This window comes from Sminthopsis crassicaudata, chromosome 3 (genome assembly GCF_048593235.1).
Source record: "Sminthopsis crassicaudata isolate SCR6 chromosome 3, ASM4859323v1, whole genome shotgun sequence".
Classification (NCBI taxonomy): Eukaryota; Metazoa; Chordata; class Mammalia; order Dasyuromorphia; family Dasyuridae; genus Sminthopsis; species Sminthopsis crassicaudata.
This window is the reverse complement of record NC_133619.1, coordinates 160058397-160081039: the sequence shown is the minus strand read 5'-3', so window position 1 is coordinate 160081039 and position 22643 is coordinate 160058397.

Below are 22643 nucleotides of genomic sequence, written 5' to 3'. Positions count from 1 at the left end.
TTGGAATGAAAACGTAATTGTATATTTTTCCCCTTCTCCCCACTAAGTTTCTTTTGCCCATCTCTCCCAACTTCATCCATATGTTTATCTCCATTTTTTGTCTTTTTAAAAATTTATTATTACTTTTATTACTTGAAGAGTAAAAACTGCTATTTATAGCTATTTATATTGATAGCATTTGTAAGCTTTTAATAAATTCTTCATTTATCTATTCCCAAAAAGGAGGGAAATGAGTTTGAGATGTATAATTGGGAGAGTTCAGTGTCATAAAATCCAAAATGAGAGATAATTTAAAGAAGCAGGGGATATTTAGTGTCAAATGTTCAAAAAGGTCAAAAAGAATTAAGGAAAGAACAATGGATTTGACAAGTAGAGAGTTATTATTAGAAATTCAAAGAAAAGTGGTAGAGATAGCTATTACATTTTAGGACATGGGATAATAATAGATTGAAGACCATTGAAGTTGTGAGTTTAGTATGTTTTTTTAAATTTCTTGGCAAAATGGAGGGGGAAATGACATAACTTAAAGGAGATATCAAGATTGAAGAATGTCTTTTTCTTTAAAAAAGTACATCTGGAAAGATGTAATATGCTGATAGAAAGGGGATGATATATTAGGGCAAAAGAGAGAATTATTAATTAGACATTAACATATCAAAGTTAAAAAGCTAGAATCAAAAATACAGATATGGGGATCATTCTTGGCAAAAAACCCAAAAAAACCAAAACCAAAACTAAAACCAAAACCAAAACAACAACAACAACAACAACAACAACAACAACAACAACAACAACAACAACAACAACAACAACAAAACATCTCTTCTTCTGAGAATATAGGGGGAAAAATTGTGAGGAGTTTAAAGCAAAAGTAAAATATTTGGAACAATGAATTTAGTGGAGGAAAGGAATTCATGTTACAAAGTATATACATATCATTGTTTCTTTTTATTTGGATTTTTTAAAACAATAAATCAGTGAGATAAACGTTACAGGTAGTATAAACACTACTTCATAATTACAACAAAACTAGACCTCAGTGTGGTTCCATGACTTCTACTAGGTAATTATGTCAGAGAGAGAGAGAGAGAGAGAGAGAGAGAGAGAGAGAGAGAGAGAGAGAGAGAGAGAGAGACAAGCAGGAGGAGGAATAATAGAAGAAGACAAGAGAGAACATATTTGTTTGACCATAGTTCTAGCATAAGCAATAAAAGAGATGTTTACAGTAAAAAAAATAAGAGGGTTGATTATGGTAGTAGTGGGGAAAAGATAAATATATTTAGAAGCCTGGAAATAGAGGGAAAGTTAAGGTATATCAAATGAGGTAGAATTGGCCTATATGAAGAAAATAGTGAAATAACTGTTGAAATTGATAAGGCATAAGAAGTGTTGATTACCAAATCACCAGGTTTATAAACCAAGTTGTGTCTCATAATCTCAAACTATGCAGTTCCTATAATGATATTGTGTCTGTTTGTGTACATCATCAACTCCTCTCTTCAGTGCATCCAAATCAGCTAGAAGGAACAATATAAGCAGATGGAATGGGAAGGTATTTCTTTAGATATTTGAAGGAATTTAATGGAATCTTGACTACTACAAAGTGGAAAGAATTGTACTTACCATACATGTGTCTTCAAAATCATATTTGTTTAACAAATTCCCAGTATTATCTGACTTTTTAGACAATAATTACTAACTCTCCTTCTGTGGTGTGTGAAAAATTTAGTGAAATTTGTGGCATATATTTTAATTCTAAGGAATTTGAAATCTAGGTAAAAATGGAACGAGATAGAATTATTTAAATAAGGCAACATTTATATGAGAGAGGAAGGATAGGAAGAGTCCATATAAAACATCCTTCATGGCAAGTATACTGAAATATAACTCAGAAAAACAAATGGGACTTCTTTTCTTGCCCCTTAGCATAGAATACATGTGGAGTAATTTTATCTTCTATAGTTTGAAGTCTATACACCTTAGTAGACCATAGAGAAAGCTGAGTTATTTTAATTTCCCTAAAACTGCATGACTTTCTCTATTAAACATTTATCTGCATTCTTACACTATTTTATATACATTTTGAGTGTCTTCTAAAGGTGAGTAACTACTGTTACCTTATGCCTTAAGTTATGTGATGGTCTATTAAGGGAGGGGGAAAAAAAAGTTAGGGTTAGGTGGAGACTATTCTTCCTCTTATATAAGCTTTTTCACCTCACAATAGAAAACAAAGTGAATGAAAAGTGAATTAAAATTATTCAATAATAACAAAATGGCATTTTTATTGGGAACTAAACACAGTAGAATACCAGTACGTGGAGTCAGGAAGACTCATTTATTTGAATTCCAATGTGACTTCAGACTTATTAGCTTTGTAACCCTGAGCAAATCATTTACTTCTCTTTGTCTCAGTTTCCTCATCTGTAAGATGAGATGGAAAAGCAAATTGCAAACTCCTTCAATATCTTTGCTAAGAAAACCCCAAATGGCTCATGAAATCTAGGGCATGATTAAAAAACAACCAAAAAACAACAACAAAAAAAGTCATTTTCAGTATATTTCCCATGGGCAACTGTCTACTATGAGATAATATGAATGTGTACTTATATTAAAAATAGACATTTCAGAAATATCATATGAAATGAATAATAGTTAAATCAACTCTTCCTGTCTCTCTCTTTGTGCATCACCTCCCTTTTATTCTTTCATACAGTTTACTTATTTTCTCAATTATATCATCATAATTTGAATTACTTAACTATGTCCTTTTTCCTAGGATTAAATTCACTACAGATGATTTTGTTTACTGAAAAGTTTCAGTACAATCTCATTTGTAGCTAATCTGCCAGATTCGTCACTTGATTCCAAGCTATAACTGGAAAATGAACAAATGAAAAAGTTATAAAGCAAATTCCTGTCGGTGTCAGTATATATCCTTTACTGTATTATCTACCCTAAATTTCAAGAAAAAGTACAGCTTCTTATGATATGCATTATATTCTAAATGTTGAAAATAGAGCTGTGTAGGGTTTAAGTGACATATTAAAAAATGAAGCTTAATGTTGAAATTGTCCAGAAAGCAGTCATTGTTACTTTAATCAGTTGGAAATAGTTCAACTGCATACTATTATGATAAGTTTATCTTGTCATTTAGTTTGAATTAGTGATTTTTTTTTCCTAACAAAAAATGGTGAAAGACACTGGAAGACTACATATGATCAGCAAGATGACAGTATATTTTGCTAATCTTTATTGTTCATGTTAAATAACTTAAACTATTTTCAATGACATCAATTTGATAAGGGGAATGAACATCAGAACAAATGGAGGGCTCATGAAAGCAAATCATCTGAACTTTGGTCACTTAAAGTAAAACAAAATGTAGTGATAAACAAGGAAATATTTGAAGACAAATTTATAGAGATTGCAAATTGTTGTTTTAAAGCATTCACTGCATTGAAAGTAGGACATTATAGATAGTAATAACAAAATACAGACTTCTCCATAGGCTAATGATTTGGCAAGAGGAAGGAAAATAATGCATAATGAATCCTATGACATCCAAGTTTTGTTCTTGGAGAAGTATCCACTAATGAACACTAATTTTAATAACTTTCTGAATAAAATACTCTTAAAAATAAAATTATCTATATTATATATATGTATGTGTGTATACATGTATATCATATAAGAGTCTGTTGAATAAATTATAAGTGTGTATGTGTGCACAATACCATAATGTGTATATATAATATACATAAATATGTGAGCATATATGTATATACATATATTGTTATGCAAATGATATCCTTGAATATTTGCTTATTAATTAACAAATAAAACTTCATTAGTCTACTTTTTAAAAATTTCACTTTAAAAACATTTCTGGAGGCAACGAAGTGCTACACTGGATAGAGCACCAGCCCTGAAGTCAGGAAAACCTGAGTTCAAATCTGACCTTAGATACGTAATCACACACAAACACACACACACACACACACACACACACACACACACACATATACACACACACACACAAAACCAAAAAAAAAATTGGCTATTAAATCCTTTTTTTATAATCAATATCCTTATGTAGAGGTATATTTGGAATCAGGGAAACAATTTCAAATTCTGCTTATTTGATGGAACCATAGATCTGTCAGTTTATTTCCCCAAGTTTAAAATAAAAAGAAAATGGGATTATGTATATATGATATGTTAAACCTCAAAGAATTGTATAAGTAACAATTATTAAGATCTTTGTATGTCAAAGGAGGATTAAGGGGACTAGTTACTTTTATAAAATATTTTTTTAGTTACAGTATATATATATATATATATATATATATATATATATATATATATAATTTTTTACAACATTATCCTTTCACTCACTTCTATTCCAACTTTTCCCTTCCCTACCTCCATCCCCTTCCCTAGATGGCAGGCAGTCTTATACATGTTAAAAATGTTATAGTATATCCTAGATACAATATATGTGTGCAGAAATTAACAGTCTCTTGTTGCACAGGAAGAATTGGATTCAGAAGGTAAATATAACCTGTGAAGAAAAACAAAAATGCAAACAGTTCACACTCATCTCCCAGTTCTTTCTTTGAGTATAGCTGATTCTATCCATCATTGATCAATTAGAACTGAATTAGATCTTCTCTTTGTCAAAGATATCCACTTCCATCCGAATACATCCTCATACAGTATTGTTGTTGAATTATATAATGATCTCTTGGTTTTGCTCATTTCATTCAGCATCAGTTCATATAAGTCTTCTAAGCCTCTCTGTATTTATCCTGTTGGTCATTTCTTACAGAACATATATTCCATAACATTCATATACCACATTTTACCCAACCTTTCTCCAACTGATGGACATCCATTCATTTTCCAGTTTCTAGCCACTACAAAAAGGGCTGCCACAAACATTTTGACACATACAGGTCCCTTTCCCTTTTTTAGTATCTCTTCAGGATATAAGCCCAGTAGCAACACTGCTAGATCAAAGGGTATGCAGAGATTGATAATTTTGGGGGTATAATTCCAGAATGCTTTCTGGAATGGTTGGATTCATTCACAACTTCACCAACAATGCATCAGTATACCAGTTTTCCTGCATCCCCTCAAACATTCATCATTATTTTTTTCCTGTCATCTTAGCCAATCTGACAGGTATGTAATGGTATCTCAGAATTGTCTTAATTAGTGTTTCTTTGATCAATAGTGATTTGGAACACTGTCATCTGAGTGAAAATACTGACAATTTCATCATCTGAAAATTGTCTGCTCATATCCTTTGACCATTTATCAATTGGAAAATGGCTTGATTTCTTATAAATTTGAGTCAATTCTCTATATATTTTGAAAATGAGGCCTTTATCGGAACCTTTGAATGTAAAAATGTTTTCCCAGTTTGTTGCTTCCCTTCTAATCTTGTTTGCATTAGTTTTGTTTGTACAAAGGCTTGTTAATTTGATGTAATCAAAATTTTCTATTTTGTGATCAATAATGATCTCTAGTTCATCTTTGCTGACAAATTCCTTCCTCTTTCGCAAGTCTGAGAGGTAAGCTATCCTATGTTCTCTAATTTAATTATAATCTTGTTCTTTATGCCTAAATCATGGATCCAATTTCATTTTATCTTGGTGTATGGTGTTAAGTGTGGGTTCATGGCTAATTTCTGCCATACTAATTTCTAGTTTTCCCACCAGTTTTTGTCAAATAATGAATTCTTATACCAAAAGTTGGAATCTTTGGGTTTGTCAAACACTAAATTTCTATAGTTATTGACTATTTTGTCCTGTGAACCTAACCTATTCCACTGATCAACTAACCTTTTCTTAGCCAATACCAAATGGTTTTGGTGACCACTGCTTTATAATATAGTTTTAGATCAGGTACAGCTATGCCACCTTCATTTGATTTTTTTTTTTATTCTTGAAATTTTTGACCTTTTGTTCTTCCATATGAATTTTGTTGTTATTTTTTCTAGGTCATTAAAATATTTTTTGGGAGTCTAACTGGTACAGCACTAAATAAATAGATTAGTTTAGTTTAGTGAATATTGTCATCTTTATTATATTCACTTGGCTTATCCAAGAGCATTTAATATTTTTTACAATTATTTAAATCTGACTTTATTTGTGTGGAAAGTGTTTTGTAATTTTGGTCATATAATTCTTGACTTTCCTTTGGTAGATAGATTCCCAAATATTTTATGCTATCGACAGTTATTTCGAGTGGAATTTCTCTTTGTATTTCTTGATGTTGGATTTTGTTGGTGATGTATAAAAATGCTGAGGATTTATGTGGATTTATTTTGTATCCTGCAACTTTGCTAAAGTTCTGAATTATTTCTAATAGCTTTTTGGTAGAATCTCTGGGGTTCTCTAAGTATAACATTATATTATCTGCACAGAATGATAATTTAGTTTTCTTATTACCTATTCTAATTCCTTTAATCTCTTCCTCAACTCTAATTGCTGAAACTAGCATTTCTAACACAATATTGAATAATAATGGTGATAGTGGGCAGGCTTGTTTCACTCCTGATCTTACAAGGAATGGTTCCAGTTTATCCCCATTGCATTTGATGCTTACTGACAGTTTTAAATATATGCTCCTGAAAATTTTAAGGAAAAGTCCATTTATTCCTATACTCTCAAGTGTTATTAGGAATGGATGTTTGTATTTATCAAATGCTTTTTCTGTATTTATTGAGATGATCATATATTTTTTGCTAATTTAGTTATTGATATAGTCAATTATGCTAATAGTTTTCCTAATGTTGAACCATTCCTACATTCCTGCTATAAATCCTACTTGGTCATACTGTATTATCCTGGGAATGATTTTCTGTAACCTTTTTTTTATATTTTAAGATTTTAGTATCTGTATTCATTAGAGAGATTGGTCTATATTTTTTTTTACTGTCTTTTCTTTTTTTTTTTTTAATTTTTTATTATATATATATTTTTATAATATTATCCCTTGTATTCATTTTTCCAAATTATCCCCCCCTCCCTCTATTCCCTCCCCCTGATGACAGACAATCCCATACATTTTACATGTGTTACAATATAGTCTAGATACAATACATGTGTGAGAATATCATTTTCTTGTTGCACAATAAACATTAGATTCCGAAGGTACATGCAACCTGGGCAGACAGATATTAGTGCTAACAATTTACATTCACTTCCCAGTGTTTCTTCTCTGGGTGTAGCTACCTCTGTCCATCATTGATCAACTGGAAGTGAGTTGGTTTTTCTTTATGTGGAAGATTTCCACTTCCATCAGAATACATCCTCATACAGTATTGTTGTTGAAGTGTACAGTGATCTTCTGGTTCTGCTCATTTCACTCAGCATCAGTTGATTTAAGTCTCTCCAGGCCTCTCTGTATTCCTCCTGCTGGTCATTTCTTACAGAGCAATAATATTCCATAACCTTCATATACCATAATTTACCCAACCATTCTCCAACTGATGGACATCCATTCATCTTCCAGTTTCTAGCTACTACAAAAAGAGCTGCCACAAAAAATTTTGGCACATATATGTCTCTTTCCGCTCTTTAGTATTTCTTTGGGATATAAGCCCAGTAGTAGCGCTGCTGGGTCAAAGGGTATGCACAGTTTGATAACTTTTTGGGCATAATTCCAGATTGCTCTCCAGAATGGCTGGATTCTTTCGCAAATCCACCAGCAATGCATTAGTGTCCCAGTTTCCCCACATCCCCTCTAACATTCATCATTATTTGTTCCTGTCATCTTAGCCAATCTGACAGGTGTGTAGTGGTATCTCAGAGTTGTCTTAATTTGCATTTCTCTGATCAATAGTGATTTGGAACACTCTTTCATGTGAGTGGATATAGTTTCAATTTCTTCCTCTGAGAATTGTCTGTTCATATCCTTTGACCATTTATCAATTGGAGAATGGTTCGGTTTCTTATAAATTAGGGTCAGTTCTCTATATATTTTGGAAATGAGACCTTTGTCAGAACCTTTGTTTTTAAAAATATTTTCCCAATTTGTTACTTCCCTTCTAATATTGTTTGCATTAGTATTATTTGTACAGAAACTTTTTAGTTTGATGTAATCAAAATCTTCTATTTTGTGATCAATAATGATCTCTAGTTCTCCTCTGGTCATAAATTCCTTCCTCCTCCACAAGTCTGAGAGGTAGATTATCCTCTATTCCTCTAATCTATTTATTATCTCCCTCTTTATGCCTAAATCATGGACCCATTTTGATCTTATCTTGGTATATGGTGTTAAGTGTGGATCCATATCTAATTTCTGCCATACTAATTTCCAGTTTTCCCAACAGTTTTTTTCCGAATAATGAATTTTTATCCCTAATGTTGGTATCTTTGGGTTTGTCAAAGATTAGGTTGCTATATATGTACCCTTTTTTGTCCTTTGTATCTAATCTGTTCCACTGATCTACCGGTCCATTTCTTAGCCAATACCAAATGGTTTTGGTGACTGCTGCTATATAATATAGCTTTAGATCAGGTACACTTAGACCACCTTCCTCTGAGTTTTTTTTCATTAGTTCCCTTGCAATTCTCGACCTTTTATTCTTCCATATGAATTTTGTTGTTATTTTTTCTAGGTCATTGAAATAGTTTCTTGGGAGTCTGATTGGAATAGAACTAAATAAATAGATTAGTTTAGGGAGTATTGTCATCTTTATTATATTCGCTCGGCCTATCCAAGAGCACTGAATGTCTTTCCGATTATTTAAATCTGATTTTATTTTTGTGGTAAGTGTTTTGTAATTTTTCTCATATAATTCCTGACTTTTCTTTGGTAGATGGATTCCCAAATACTTTATACTCTCAACATTTGTTTGGAATGGAATTTCTCTTTGTATCTCTTGCTGTTGCATTTTGTTAGTGATATATAAAAATGCCGAAGATTTATGTGGATTTATTTTGTATCCTGCCACTTTGCTGAAATTTTGAATTATTTCTAGTAGCTTTTTAGCAGAGTCTTTGGGGTTCTCTAAGTATACCATCATGTCATCTACAAAAAGTGATAGTTTAATTTCCTCATTTCCTACTCTAATTCCTTGAATCTCTTTCTCGGCTCTTTTTGCCGAGGCAAGCGTTTCTAGTACTATATTGAATAGTAATGGTGATAGTGGGCAACCTTGTTTCACTCCTGATCTTACTGGGAAAGGTTGCAGTTTATTTCTATTGCATATTATGCTTACTGAAGGTCTTAAATATATGCTCCTGATTATTCTAAGGAATAGTCCATTTATTCCTATACTCTCAAGAGTTTTTAGTAGGAATGGATGTTGGATTTTGTCAAATGCTTTTTCTGCATCTATTGAGATGATCATATGGTTCTTATTAATTTGATTATTAATATGGTAATTATATTAATAGTTTTCCTAATATTAAACCAGCCCTGCATTCCTGGAATAAATCCTACTTGATCATAGTGTATTATCCTGGAGATGATTTTCTGAAGTCTTTTTGCTAATATCTTATTTAAGATTTTAGCATCAATATTCATTAAGGAGATTGGTCTATAATTTTCTTTCTCAGTTTTCGATCTACCTGGTTTAGGTATCAGTACCATGTCTGTGTCATAAAAGGAGTTTGGTAGGACTCCTTCATCCCCTATTTTTTCAAATAATTTATATAACATTGAGGCTAATTGTTCTTTAAATGTTTGGTAGAATTCACATGTGAATCCATCTGGCCCTGGGGATTTTTTTCTGGGGAGTTGATTAATAGCTTGTTCTATTTCTTTTACTGAAATGGGACTATTTAAGCAATTTATCTCCTCCTCTGTTAATCTAGGGAGCCTATATTTTTGGAGGAAGTCATCCATTTCACTTAAGTTATCAAATTTATTGGCATAAAGTTGGGCAAAGTAACACCTTATTATTTTTCTAATTTCCTCTTCATTGGTGGAAAGATCCCCCTTTTCATTGGTAAGACTATCAATTTGATTTTCCTCTTTCTTTTTTTTTTGATCAAATTTACCAAAGGTTTATGTATTTTATTTGCTTTTTCATAAAACCAACTCTTGGTTTTATTTATTAATTCAATAGTTTTTTTACTTTCAATATTATGGATTTCTCCTTTTAATTTTTGTATTTAAAGTTTAATTTTTGGTTGGGGGTTTATAATTTGGTCTTTTTCTAGCCTTTTAAGTTGTAAGCCCAATTCTCTTTCTCTATTTTCTTCACATAAGCCTCTAAAGATATAAAAATTTCCCCTTATTACTGCTTTAGCTTCATCCCAAAGATTTTGGTATGATGTCTCATCATTGTCATTATCTTGGGTGAAATTGTTAATTGTTTCTATAATTTGCTCTTTCACCCAGTCATTCTTTAAGATGAGATTATTCAGTTTCCAATTACTTTTTGGTCTATTTACCTCTAAATTTTTAATGAATGTAGCTTTTATTGCATTGTGATCTGAGAAGAAGGCATTTATTATTTCTGCCTTCCTACATTTAATTTTGAGATCTTTATGGCCTAATATATGGTCTATTTTTGTATAGGATCCATGAACTGCTGAGAAGAAAGTATATTCCTTTCTATTGCCATTCAGTTTTCTCCAAAGGTCTATCATACCTAGTTTTTCTAATGTTCTATTTACTTTTTTAATTTCTTTCTTGTTTGTTTTGCGGTTTGATTTGTCTAAATCTGAGAGTGCAAGGTTGAGATCTCCCACTATTATAGTTTTACTGTCTATTTCTTCTTGCAATTCTCTTAACTTTTCCTTTAGAAAGTTAGATGCTATACCACTTGGTGCATATATGCTTAGTATTGATATGGCTTCATTATTTATGCTACCTTTCAGCAGGATATAGTTTCCTTCCTTATCTTTTTTTTAACAAGATCTACTTCTGCTTTTGCTTGATTTGAGATAAGGATAGGTACCCCTGCTTTTTTGGCTTTACCTGAAGCATAATAGGCTCTGTTCCAACCTTTTACCTTTACTCTGTATGTATCTCCCTGCTTTAAGTGTGTTTCCTGTAGACAACATATTGTAGGGTTCTGCTTTTTGATCCAATCTGCTATCTGTCTCCGTTTGATAGGATCGTTCATCCCATTTACATTTACAGTTAAAATTACTAATTCTGTATTTCCTGCCATCATATTATCCCCAGATTATGCTTTTCCCTTGACCCCCCTGATCCCCCTCCCCGATATTTAATTTACAGACCCCCCTTGTGACGCGCAACCCTCCCTTTTTTTTTTTTAGTATCCCTCCCCCCTCCCTCCAAGTCCCTTCACTTATTCTCCTTTTCCTTTTCCCTTTTCCTCTCCCCCCTTTTAATGAGGTGAGAGAAAATTCTCTGAAAAACAAATATGTTAATTATTTACTCTTTGAGCCTCTCCTGATGACAGTAAGATTCACACAATGATTCTCCCCCTCACTAAGTTCCCTCAGATATGGTGTATTTTCTATGCCTCTTCCTGGGATGTAGTTTCCCTCTTTTTATCATTCCTTCCCCTTTTTCTGAATCGACCTCCTTCCCTTTACTACACCCCCCTTTTTTTCTTTTATATCAGTAAAATCAAATTATCCTTGAGTACTTTTTATATACCCACAACAGAGTTACAGTTCTCAAGGGTTCTGTGTACCTTTTTCTGTTTCTCTTCAGTCTTGTGGATGTAGATCAAATTTTTGTTTAAGTCTGGTTCTTTTTCTTAGAAACATATAGAATTCCTCTGTTTCATTGAATGACCATCTTCTTCCATGGAAAAAGATGCTAAACTTAGCTGGGTAGTTCATTCTTGGTTGCAGTCCTTGATCTTTTGCCTTACGGAATATCAGGTTCCAGGCCCTTCTGTCTTTTAATGTGGAGGCAGCCAGATCTTGGGTGACCCTTATTGTGGCACCTTGGTATTTAAATTGTTTTTTTCTAGCTGCTTGCAGGATTTTCTCCTTTGTGTGGTAATTCTGCAGCTTAGCCACAATATTCCGTGGTGTTCTTTTTTTAGGGTCTATTTCAGAAGGAGTTCAATGAATTCTTTCCACATCTACTTTCCCTTCTGTTTCTATTATCTCTGGACAGTTCTCTTTGATAATTTCCTGTAAAATAGAATCTAGGCTCTTTTTTTGGTCATAGTTTTCTGGAAGTCCAATAATCCGCAGATTATCTCTCCTAGATCTATTTTCCAGGTCTATAGATTTTCCCAGTAAGTATTTGACGTTGTTCTCCAGCTTCTCATTTTTTTTGTTTTGTTTGACTGATTCTTGGGTTCTCTGTGAATCATTCATTTCTATTTGTTCCATCCTGACTTTTAAGGAGTTATTTTCTTCTTTCACAGTTTTTAGTTCTTTTTGTAAATGCCCAATTTCGTTTTTAAATGAATTATTTTGCTCTATTGAATTTTTTTCCATTTCCCTAATTTTTTTTTTGAGAATTTTTTTTTCCAATTCAGAAATTCTGTTTTCTTGAGACTTTTTTATGTTTTCCAATTCAGAAATCCTACTTTCCTGTGTTTTTTTTAACCTTTTCTAATTCATAAATTTTGTTTCCCTGTATCTCCTGTGAATTCTTTATTCTATCCAACTCCAATTTCAGGACGTTGTTATTCTCTACCTTAGCTTCCCTTTCCTTTCCCCATTTTTCTTCAAACTCCCTTAGTTTTTTAAGAGTCTCTTCTAGGAGAGAGTGATGTGATGGGGGGCAGGAATCGTTCCCCTTTAGGTTGTTATCTGCTGTCTCTCTGCTGTTAACTTCCTCGGGGTTGGATACCCGCTCTTTCTCTGTGTAGCAGGAATCTATGGTTTTTTTGGCTTTTTTGCTCATATTTAAAAAATCTTTTGGGGTCTGTCACTAGGGTAGGAAATTATTTATTTACTTCTTTACCAGCTTCCTCCCAGACCGGATGGATGCAGAGGCTCCTGCATCTGAGCTAAGATAGAGCTCTGGGAGAGAGTTCCCCACCCCCTCCCTGGAAGTGCCTCAGAGGTGATTAGCACTGCTGTGCCTCGAGGGCGCTGTGTTTTAGTGGCTTCCCTGAGGTTAAGACTGACCAGGAAAAGCAGCACAAAGCCCAGCCTATGCGTCCCAGTGGGGCGTGGATGTCTGCAGCAGGTGACGTGAAAAGCCCCTGTGCTCAAACTGGAAGTGTCTGCCAGAAACCGTGGTCCCTAGTTCAAAGGTTCTGCTTCTCTGGGACTTCCTGGAGCTGAGTTCCATTCCCTCCAGCTAAACTAGGCAGTGTGTGTTGCCTTGGGCCGTATCCACCCACTTGTCAATCTCTTAACTATTCTCAGGTGGTAGCTGAGGCCACACCCCCTGGTGCCGAAATCTGCTGAGTCACCTCCAGGATCCGGGGAAAATCTAATCTGAGTTTTTAAAGTATTTTAGCTTTCTCTTCTGAACTGCTAAATAATTAGCAGAGAAGAGCTAACAGCCTGTGCCAGATTCCTTTACCTCAGTGGCTTCTCTGATCCCAGAGCCCTTCCCAGCGCGATAGGCAGAGTATGCTAGCACCCAGCCGTCTGTGCTGGCCTCTCTTCTTCCTCCCCTGGGGACTGACCTTTTCTGTTGAAACTCCAGATTCTCTTCAGCTGGTAAGTCGTGCTTCCAGTCCTTGTGGTATCTATCAGTCCTGGGCTTATTTTGAGGCTTAATTTATCTAATTGGTTGTGAGGGAGTGAGGACTTTCACAGAGTCGTGTGTTTCTTCTCCGCCATCTTGGCTCCGCCCCCCTCTCTTTTCAACCTACTTGGTTAAAATATCAGTACATGTCTGTGTCATAAAAATATTTTGGTAGGACTCTTCAATCCCTGTGTAACATTGGAGTTAATTTTTCTTTAAATGTTTGGTAGAATTCACATGTAAATTTATGTGCTCCTGGGGATATTTTTCTTAGGGAGTTGATTAATAGCTTCTTCTATTTCTTTTTCTAAGATGGGACAGTTTAACCAATTTACTTCTTCCTCTGTTAATCTGGGCAAGCTATATTGTTGAAGGTATTTTTCCATTTCATTTAAGTTATCAAATTTATTGGCATAATGCTGGGCAAAGTAATTCCTAATTATTGCTCTAATTTTCTCTTCAATAGTGGCAAGTTCTTTTCATTTTTGAGACTGATAATTTGATTTTCCTCTTTCCTTTTTTAATCAGTTTTACTAAGTGTTTGTCTATTTTGTCTTATTTTTATTAATTCAATACATTTTTTATTTTCAATTTAATTTATCTCTACTTTATTTTTAGAATTTCAAGTTTAATGTTTGACTATGGATTTTTAATTTGTTCCTTTTGTAGCATTTTTAGTTGCAGGCCCAATTCATTGACCTTCTCTTTCTCTATGTTATGCAAGTAGGCCTCTAGAGATAGAAAATTTCCCCTTATTACCAGTTTGGATGCATCCCACACATATTGGTATGAAGTCACATTATTGTCATTTTCTTGGGTGAAGTTATTAGTTATATCTATGATTTTCTGTTTCACCCAATCATTCTTTAGTATGTGATTATTTAGTTTTCAATGATTTTTTGGTCTATTTTCCCTGGCTTTTTATTGAATGTAATTTTCATTGCATTGTGGTCTGAAAAGGATACATTTAATATTTCTGTCTTACTGAATTTAATTTTGAGGTTTTATGTCCTAATATATAGTCAATTTTTGTATAGGTCCCATGGACTGCTGAGAAGAAAGTGTAATCCTTTCTGTCTCCATTTAGTTTTCTCCAAAAATTTATCACATCTAACTTTTCTAGCATTCTATTTAACTCTTTGACTTATTTTTTATTTATTTTGTGGTTTGATTTATCACATTCTGAGAGTGCAAGGTTGAGATCTCCCATTATTATAGTTTTGCTATCTCTTTATTCTTGCAGTTCTCTTAATTTCTCCTTTAGGGATTTAGATGCTATACCACTTGGTGCATATATGTTTAATATTGATATTGCTTCATTGTCTATGCTACCCTTTAGCAAGATATAGTGCTCTTCCTTATCTCTTTTAATTAGATCAATTTTTACTTTTGCTTAATCTGAGATTAGGATGGCTACCCCTGCTTTTTTGACTTGAAGCATAGTAGGTTCTGCTCCAACCTTTTACTTTTACTCTGTATATATGGCCCTGCTTCACATGTGTTTCCTGTAAACAACATATGGTAGGATTCTGGCTTTTAATCCAGTCTGCTCACTGGTTCCTCTTTGTGGGGGAGTTTACTTCATTCACATTTATGGTTAAAATGACCAGTTTTGTAGTACTTGACATCTTGTTAACTCCTGCTTATGCTTTTCTCCTTTCCTTCCTCTTTACCCCCCCTCCCCAGTATTAAACTTGTGAGCACCACTTGCTTCTCACAGTCCTCCCTTTTTAGTATCCCAACCCCCACCTTTGAGTTCCTCCCCCTATCTTACCCCTTTTCCTCACAATTTCTGTATTCCCTTCCACTTAGCTTACTCCTTTCCTTTTCATTTTTCCCCTCCTACTTTTCAATGAAGTGGGAACATTTTCACCATAAATCAAATATGTCTAATATTTTTCTCTTTAAGCCAATTCTAATGAGAATATGATACACACTATGTTCATCCCCCTCCATTCTTTCTCTCAGATATAATAGGTTTCCTTTGCCTCTTAGTGAGATGTAATACCTTTACTTTACCCTTTTCCGGAACTATTTCCTTTCCACCTCTCATTTCTAGAACAAAGTATATATGTGTTCTTTATATATCTTTATAGCAGAAATATAGTTCCCAAGATTTCTTTTTACCTTTTTTTAAGTTTCTCTTGAGTGCTATATTTGTAGGTCAAACTTTTTGCTTAGTTCCAGTTTTTTCATCAAAAATAGATGAAATTCACTTACTTTGTTGAATATCTATCTTCTTCCCTGGGAAAAGATGCTTATTTTTGGCTGCATATCAAATTTCTTAGCCTTTCAGAATATCAGATTCCAGGCCCTTTGATCCTTTAATGTGGATGCTGCTAGATCCTGAGTAATCCTTATTGTGGCTCCTGTATATTTGAATTGATTTTTTTTCCTAGCAGCTTGCAGTATTTTTTCCTTCATCTGATAGTTCTGGAATTTGGCCACTATATTTCTTGGAATTTTGATTTTAGGTTTCCTTTCAATAGGTGATCAATGGATTCTTTCAATGCCTATTTTACCCTCTGTTTCTATAACATCTGGGCAGTTCTCTTTGATAATTTTTTGAAAATAGTGTCCAGGTTCTTTTTTTCATCATATTTTTCAAGAAGTCCAATAATTCTCAGATTATCTCTCCTAGATCTATTTTCCAGGTCTGTTGTTTTCCCAAGGAGGTATTTAACATTTTTTCCCATTGTTTCATTTTTTTGGTTTTGTTTGACTAATTTTTGATGTCTCCTCAAGTCATTCATTTCCATTTGTTCAATTCTGATTTTTAATGAGTTATTTTCTTCACTCACTTTTTCATATCTTTTTTCTAATTGTCCAATTGAGTTTTTAAATGAGTTGTTTTGTTCTATGAATTTTTTTTTTTCCATTTTGGCAATTTTATTTCTTAAAGAGCTATTTTCTTTTTCCAACTCACTAATTCTGTTTTTCAAGGATTTTATTTCTTTACCCACTTTATCTTTAAATGAGTGGTATGACTTATCCAGATTCTTCCCAAGCTTCCCTTTCCTTTTCCCATTTTTCTTCTAGCTCTCTTGTGACAGCCTTTTTAATTTCTTCTATGAGAATCTAGTGTGTTGAGGACCAGATCATATCCCCCTTTGGGGATTCTTCTGGAGACAGTCTGTTTTTAGTCTCCTTAGGATTTAAAATCTGCTCTCTATCCATATAGAAGCTATCAATAGTCAGAGTTTCCTTTAATTTTTTGCTCATTTTGTCAAAGAAGAATCAAATAAAACAAACTAATAAGAAAAATAAATGCAATCTGATTTTTTGGGGGGAGTAAGGGTGGGGCTGGATGGTATTACCGAGCATCCTCTATAGACTGCAGGAGACAGCAGTGAGGCACTAGCAGGACAGCAATGACTGTGCTGCATCTGTGCTCTGACACTCTGAGAACATGTTGAATCACTCTGGGTGGGTGTGGCCAGGTCTGGAGAGACTCTAGCTTTCCCAGATTATAGTCTTTACTCCCTGTGTTTTTAGCTTTTCTGTTTGTCTACTGGCTTGCTGCCAGGGCAAAGTAGCCAGCACTGTAATAAAGCTCTCTTGGAAGAAATGGCTGAGATCACACAACACTCCCTTCTTTTCTGCTCAGTTGTAAGCTGCCTGCCTTACTCTCATTGTCTGCTGTGCTGCTGCTGTCCACCTTCAGTTTGTGCCCAATCTACCATCCCCACTCACAAGCAAAAATAGACCTTTCCTGGTGAATTTTGAGAATATCTTATCATGGGGAGGGAGTAGAGGGAGGGAGGAGAAAATCTGGAAAAATGAATACAAGGGATAATGTTATAAAAAATTACTCATGCATATATACTGTCAAAATGTATAATTATAAAATTAGTAAAATAAAAAAATATTTTGGTAATTATTTGTGGTGTTTTTTTTTTGTTTGTTTTTGTTGTTGTTTTGTTTTTTGTTTTTTTCAGTCAAGCACTAATTCCCAAACTTGTCATGAAATAAATTATTCTGAGAGAAAAGATGGAGCTTAAGTAGATGTGTGTGTACTCTCCACCATTTTGGCTGGAAATCCTAGTTACTTTCAAAATAGCTCAAACAATGTTTAAAGCAACAAAATTCTATTATAATTTAATAATTTAGAAATAGGATTCATTATAATCCCAAATAACCAGTTTAATCATAATAGAAAATCTATGAATAACAAAAAATATTCTGTTGTGTTTACATTATATTGACAATCATTTCATGGATCAGAGAGTCATGTTATACTGGTACCCACAAAATAAACAGATGCTGAGACCTTCAGTACACTGAATACTGTGTACATGTCCAAAACATATGTTTAGATAACAGTCCAAACAGAGAGGCAATCAGTCCTTTACTGAAGTATTAATGTAAGCCAATATAATGTATCTAATTTTTATCCTTTATTAATAATATTGAACATTAGAAAAAATAAAAAGATCTGTAGAATTAAAATTATATAGGTAAATGTAAAGTGTTATTTTAAAGTTTTGTATTTCCTTGCATTGAATTAGAAATTGTTCTTCCTTGGGATGAAAAAAAAAAAAAAAAGACTTCTTCAGATAGTTGAAAGAAGATACAGAAACAAGTCTCTACTTATTTTTCTCTGTGGAAGAATTATGGACAAGGATAACTAATTTGCAATGGAGTGATTTTGTGGTTTTATGATGATCTTTCTTTAAAATGTGGTTCTTCTTGCAAAATGCAGGATGAATCTTTTGATAAAATAAATTTCTCATTTTTTTTCTGTTTGAACTCTTGAAGATCATCACAACCAAAGGCAAGTTCTAACAGATGTTACTAAGTGTAAAATCTTCAAATAGTTACCTAGTAACAGAACCTATGTCTGCTATCCAAGAACTAGTTAGAATATGTTTTGAGTGGCTCTTTATAAGAAAAGTTGGACCTAAGATGTTTAGAGTTTTATTTGTAGCTAGTTTTGAAAATCATCTGTTTATAGAATAAAGGATCACAATGTGTATCAGCAAAATAATGATTTCACAGGTCCTTGAGTTAAATAAGTATTATATAGATATCAATGCATCCATTTTTTTTGTAAGACAAATTCTTCATGAAGCCAATTGATTTGAATTATATGAAAATCTTTAATGTGAATATCATTTCAAATAAGTAAAATTGAATAATCCTTCATTAAAAAATTTGTCGTAAATGAACTAACAATACATAATCTGATTTAGAATCATAGAAGTTTTGAGTTGAATAATCTTGTTCTACTTCATTTATTTAATAGCCACTGCAAGTCCCAAATCAACTTATGATTTCTATCTTGCTACCATTACTTGAATGTACTTTAATCTCAAAGAATACCGACACTGTGTACTTGATAAAGGGATAGTTGAGAATCTAATCTTCTCTATGTTATCTTATGTTAGTCTTGACTGGGGTTCTCAACTTTAAGCCTCTCCAGGTTATTATTTGACTTGTTATGCCTGTTTTTGTTTTTTGTTTTTTGTTTTTCTTTTTTTTTTTTTTTTTTACAAATTTATCATTTGCTCATATAAGGGACATTGACTATTAAGGGTATTGCCCTACATGGGATTCATTTTGTGGAACTCTTTTCAAATTTCATTTGAATATTTTTATTGATACTCTATTTGAGGACATCTCTGCATACCGAGTTTAATGAAAACAACACTATACCACTGGCTATGTAGAAAAGGGAAAAGTTAAATTAGTTGTATAGGCTTAGTTCTTCCATAAGACATATTTAATACTCACAGCAGATTATTTCACTGCAGTTGTTCTTGTGCTAAAGGAAGTAATATTTTTCTGAAAAATATTTTTCACTGGGCAGTTTTTGCTAGGCTATATCAGATCCAGATGCAAGCTTTCTTATAAAACATAAAACTCTGCTAAATTCTAATGCATGCATTCTGAAACAATCTAGGAAACATTTATCCAATTGGTGAACTTAGAAAATTGTTCTTGTCACATCATAATACTCTCAAAGGTGATCATCACATCATACTCTTCTCAAGGTTACTGAGACAGTGTGGGGTCACTGAGGAAAAGAAAGTCAGAAAGAGCAGTAATGTTCTTTAAGTTGATGAAAAACATATTTCAAGAATCAAAGATCATATTTGAAAAAATGAGTAATGATTGTGCACATAAATATGAGCAATTTAAAAGATAAAAATAAGCTTGATTTTATGTGTGGTAAATGTTAACAATTGGAAATAAAGTATTTTCTTTTAGGAATATGACACATAGTCTAAAAATGTCAAACAAAATATAGAGGCTTCCGCTTTGCTCCTGCCTGGTATGCTTGGTGTGAGAGCTTAACACTTTAGAGCTGTGATTTCCAACCTTGATTTTGCAACACCCCAGGGTGTCTCCAATTATCTCAAGGGGTGGCAAAATATTCTCAACAAAAACCCTCTCAAAACAAAATTAGTTTAAATGTGATTTAAATTTAAACATTCATATGTGTCATAAAGAACCTTTAGAAGGGCAAGAAAAAGTGTCATGAAATCAAACAAACAGTAATAAGTTATGACTCTAAAAGAAATGGTAATAATGAATGTAAGACTTAGTGATTTTATTATTTTTCTTTAAGCTGAGAAAATGACTTGTTCGTGTGGTTTTCTTTGCATTGGTTTTCAGCCCCATCATTGAGGTTTGTAATGTGTGGGGAGGAGGAGGAAAGCAGTTTTTTTGGGGGGGTAATCCTCCTTTTTTGTGGCCAGGAAAGTAAGAAGATAAAGATAGTGGGGGGATTCCAATTGCAAATTAAGTTTGGTACTACTAAGTCCTGTTATCTATTTGATTTACTCCAAATAGTCAAGGGCACTAGTCAGTGGCTGAGATGAAAGCAGGATCAAAAGCAAAAATTCATAGTAAGTAAGAGATGGTTGGCAGAATCAAAGTATAATCTTTCAGGCTTTAAGAGTTTGGTGCCAGAAGGCTGAGCTAGCCATGGGACATTAATAAGAATTGTAGCCCAAAATGCAACACAGACATATGAAAGTTTTCAGCCTGACGTCTGCTGTCCACTTATATTCTCCTAAAACCCCCTTATCTGAGGTACCGTTGCTGACTTCATTAGGCTCCATGGAATTAACCAGGCATTCTGTTTCACCCCTGTAAGCTAAAGCACTCTCTAAGATGCGGCCTCCTATGTAAGTTAACTTACATCATGGGCAGTCAAATTAATGGTTTAAAAATTAAGCTATAGGTACACTTGACACTTAAAGGAATTATATTGAATTATCCAACTCCAATAAAATTTAGCAGATTAGCAGAATCAATTCTGATTCTGTTGAAAAGAGAAGCACTGAAGCATAAATTAAGGTCACTTTGGGGAAAACATTTTATTCTCTATGAATTAACCCATTTTTGATTGAACAATTTATATGAACTTGGAAAAAAGGGATAATGAAGAGGTGATGGAAAGTTAAAGGGCAGAAGATGAGAACAGTTAACAACAAAAATAAGGTGTTTTTTATATTTAACACGTAAAGTTTACTGAAATGCTATACATATAACTTTTTTCTCCTATCATAAAGTATTGCTTCTCAAATATTGTATGGCTCGTTGTCATCTTGTGAGTTTATGATATATTTTCTTACAACAATGACTCTTTCACACCATTCCCTGAGATTATGTGTGCTTCTTTATCCACATCCCTACCACCAACTCATTTTCTTCCACTCTTAATTTGTGGGGTAAGGTGAAGAAAACACTGTTTATGGAATTGTCTAAAATCTCCCCAGACATAGCTTGTCTGTCCTCTAAAATTTTATGTCATACTTAAACAGTTATCATATTTTATTTTGTATTATTTTGCATGTATTGTTTGCATGTGTCAATCTGGAATCTGCAACTAAAGTCACAAATTCTCTATAAGGCTGAAAATTATAGATAAAACCCCATAATATGAAATGAATACAGAATTCAAATATTCTTAATTAAACTGAAGTATAGATTTGTTTCTATACAATTTTTGACAAAATTGAAACAAACAGCTACTGGAAAATCTCTAGTAATACTAAATTCACTGCCAAATAAAGCATTTGTTTTCCCTTTCAACCAAATTTAAATGTTAGAATTTAAAAAAATATTAAAGCTTTTTTATTTACAAAAAATATGCATGGGAAATTTTTCCAACATTGACCTTTGCAAAATCTTTTGTTCCAAATTTTCCCTTCCTTTCCCCCATCCCCTCTCCTAGCTGGCAGGTAATCCAATACAAGTCAAATATGTTAAAATACATGTTAAATCCAATATATGTATACATATTCATACAGTTATCTTGCTGCACAAGAAAAACCAGATCAAGAAGGAAGAAAAAGAAAAACTGAGAAAGAAAAGAAAAAAGAAAGCAAATAACAACAGAGAGAGTGAGAATGCTATGCTGTGTTCCACATTCAGTTCCCACATTACTCTCTCTGGGTGTAGATGGTTTTCTTTGTCACTGAACAAGTGGAACTGGCCTGAATCATCTACATGTTGAAGAGTGCCACTTCTATCAGAATTGATCATCATATAGTATTGTTGCTGCCTTGTACAATGATCTCCTAGTCCTGCTCATTTCACTCAGCATCAGTTCATGTAAGTCTCTCCAGGCCTCTCTGAAATCATCCTGTTGGTTGTTTCTTATAGAACAATAACATTACAGAATATTCATATGCTACAATTTATTCAGCTGTTCTCCAATTGATGATCATCCATTCAGTTTCCAGTTTCTAGCCACTACAAAAAGAGCTGCCACAAACATTTTGGCACATACAGGTCCCTATCCTTTTTAAAAAATCTCTTTGCTATATAAATGCAGTAGTAACACTGCTGGGTCAAAGGGTATGCACAGTTTGATAACTTTTTGACCATAGTTTCAAACTGTTGTCCAGAATGGTTGGATCTGTTCACAGTTCCACCAACAATATATCAGTGTCCCAGTTGTCCCACATCCCCTCCAACATTCAGAGTTTTCTTAATTTGTATTTCTTTGATCAATAGAGATTTGGAGCACCTTTTCGTGTGGCTACAAATAGTTTCAATTTCTTTATCTGAAAATTGTCCATTCATAT